The following is a 3465-nucleotide window of genomic DNA, read 5'->3' on the forward strand; positions in this document are numbered from 1 at the left end:
CGCTTGGGCAGGAGAGCTGGCCACAGCCTCCCCGCCAGCGGGCCCGCTGTCCAATCAGAACATTGTGTGGAGACCTTGGAGCAACCTGGCAAGAGGCCGAGGGCTAGAGGCACTCCTGGGGGGGCCGGTGGCATTTGGCAAACAAACAGGAGGGGCGTTCATTACTCAGAATGCCAGTTCCACTGGACGCGTCATTTATTTCAATTACCGCCAGGCCTGCCCCTCCAGCGTGGCACGCGGCGTCTCAGGTGAGGGCCGGTCCCCCCAGTGCTCCCGTGTTTGCTTTAGAAGGCAGTTCCAGGTGGCGGTCACTACGCCTCATTCCTTTCCAGTGGTGACAGAACACTAATGGCTTGATGGCTAATTCTGTTCTGATTCATATATTGCTTAATTAGGAGTTTCACCCTGTAACAGATGGCTGTCTTCATTAAATCATGATCCATTCGCTCCGACTGGAAGCAGCTGGTTTGGGGGGGTGCTGGCAATTTATTTGCTGCATGTCAGAATAAGCCACGAGGAAGAGAATTCAGATGGAAAGGATGCAATGTGTTCCATTTAGTTTTATCTGTGAAAATCGGGCTCACCCCGACTCCTTGAACCCTTTAGAGGGCCCCACTACCAGCCTTGCCACGCTTCAGCGGTTGGGGAGGCTGGAAGTGGGATCCTCTCCCTAAAAGCTTGAGAAATGGTGACCACGGTGGGTTCTGCTATCTCCTTAGAGGCACTAGAAAGGAAAGCAAGGGAAAAAAAGGGAAATTTTCCTCTCAACAACTTTCCCATGTATCCCGCCGCGGGTCCTCTTAAACTTGAAACTTGAGAAAAGTTTTAGATTAGAAAACTGTGATGATGAGCAGGAATTTAGAAAACCTAAAGAAGGGACCAGGAAAAAGACTAATTAATACAAAGTAAAAATCAAAATCAACAAGCAACTATAAACCAGAAACACACTGGGGGGGGGAGGGAAGGAAAGAGGAAGGACTAGGGTCAAAATAATGGGGGGGTGCAATTGTACGGGGAATAGAACCAAAATGAAAATGCATACATTGTGCAAAAATGAAAAATGACGTAAGAATTATATAAAATGAAAAATTAAAAAAGAAAGAAAACTGTGACGATGGTTCAGGGAGTCCCCGTTCCCCCCACCCCCAGCTTCCCCTGTTAGTAACATATTTTGTTAGCACAGAACATTTGTCACAATGAATGGACCAAACTTTGCTCTGATTGCCTTTGTTTTAAAGCTGATGTTCTGCTCCTGTCCCAAGAGCCCAGCCACACTCACACCCCGGAGCCCTGATTCTTGGGCTCCGCTTGGTGGTGATGGTCCCCCAAATGCTCCTCATTTTGGATGACTCAGCCAGTTTTGAGGAATCAGGTTTTCTGTGGGGTGTCCCTCAGCTGCACTGTGTCTGATCTTTTCCTCAGGACTAAGGCTGGATTTGGGCGCTGGCAGGGAGACCCCAGAGATCCTGGCATCCCATGGGGGCATCCATGCCCTCGGTCCCTGTGGGGCTGACCGTGATCACGGCGGAGGTCGTGCTTGCGAGGGCTGCCCGCTGTGAAGTGTCTCGTGGCTCCTTCCCACAGTTCCATCCCGTACTTCCTCGCCCCCTCTTTGGGTCATGGACTGGGACCCTACAAATAGACTGAGACTGACCAGGGGAAAAAGTGACAGGGCTGTGTGTGCACCCACCCAGCATGTGGGTGGAGCACCCAGCACCCAGTCACTCCAAGGGGAGCTTAGGCCGTGGGCTTCCATGCGTCTTGAAACAACAAGCATCTCTGCAGAGAAGGGCCAAGACAAAGGGAAAGATTCCGAGTTTCTAGGTTGGCAAGTTGTGGGAAGACAAATCCATGGGGGCGCTGCTGGAAGAGAAGGGCTAGCTGGTGGGTTGTTAGGTAGATTCCACCCCTGCCTAGTTGGGCTGAGTTTAGAGATGGTGAACCCCGTCCTCGGGGTGGGGGGACTTCTTTCCAAATGAATGTCCTGTTTTCAGTGCTTTTAGGCAAATAGAGGGACGTCAAAGAATTTTCCTGCATCTGCTACTGCTCAGTTGCCCTCGGTTCAAAATAACCCTTACACCAAAGTGGTGCATTTCCGGGGCGGGGGCACGCCGGCCAGCCCGCCCCAGTCACAAGGCACTGCCCACAGCTGAGGAGTGGGGTCCTGTGTTCCACCTTCTTGAGGGTGAAGGATCTGCACAGAGTATTTGTTAATTCATCCACATGTGAGATGTGTCTATCCTCCTGGCCCCCTCATTTTTTCAATCACCCATTTATTCTTTCTGGGACTCGCGGGCGTTCACTTTACACTTTGGTTGTGATCCAGGCCCTTCCCGCCCACCTGTGGCTTGGGTTGCTCCAGTTCTGGCTACTGAGAGCGCTTTCCATCGGTGGCTGGGCCCCTTGGGCATCCCCCCGTCGCGGTGGGCTTCCTCGGCCACTCCAGGACGCACCAGGCGCATCTCGCCCTGTCCAGACATTCCCCTAAGGGACCATGTTATGTTCTGAACGCGCCCCCCGGCCCCACCAGCCTGACCGCCATTACCCCCCTCTGTTGGAATAACTCTCAGTGTCCCGTCCCCCTCCTGGTTTACGCTTCAAGTCAACTTCAGACTAGGAATCTTCTCAGATCTTATCCCGTCTTATCAGAGCAGCTTCCTCTCTCAGCGCCCTCAGTGAGTGCATTGTCCCCCTCGCTTCCTAAAGTCTTTCCAGATCGCCTCTCCCCTCCGCCCTGATGAATCCTCCCAGCTTCATCTCCCCTCGCCATGGTCACCTCTCAGGTGTTGCCCGCGTCCACTGAGAACTCGCGCTCCTGCGCCCCATCTTCCCTCTACCCGAAACCCCTTCTCAGTGGCTGGGCAGCTCGGCCTCACAGGTCCATCAGCCAATAAATCCGTCTGTGCCCATTGTCACACCCCAGATGTCGCCCTCAGCAGGAACCGTATCACCTTGGAAACCTCGGTTGCAAGAGGACCACCCTTGGGCCACAGGTCACTGACCACAAGCCACTTCCTGCAGCCCGGTCACTGCCCACCCTCTCACGGCACCCCCACGCCAGAGGCTGACCTTCCTCGGCGCTCGTCTCCTCTGATGTCCGCGTCCTCGCTCTGCTTTCTTGTTGAACGCTGTGCTTGGTCCTTCCATTCCCTCAGGAACACCCCCAGCCCAGTGGCCATTGGGAATCCCTGGTCATCGCCCTGTTTTCATTTGTTTTTCTTGCAGAAATTCTTCATCCCTGCCCTGTTTATCTTCTTGCAGACGAAACTGGCTGAGACCAAGATGAAAAACTTTTGTAATGAATCACCAATCCTAAGTTCACTTAAGAAAAACAGGAATAGGGACCGAAGCTTGCAAACGCCATAACCCCTGCCCTTGGGAATGACTTCAGCCTGATGGCCTTGAGTGGAGACAATGTCAGAGCACACGTGCTGACTGTAGGGTAAATGGTTTGGTAAATGGTTT

The sequence above is a fragment of the Talpa europaea genome (genome assembly GCF_964194135.1).
Source record: "Talpa europaea genome assembly, chromosome: 8".
Taxonomy (NCBI): Eukaryota; Metazoa; Chordata; class Mammalia; order Eulipotyphla; family Talpidae; genus Talpa; species Talpa europaea.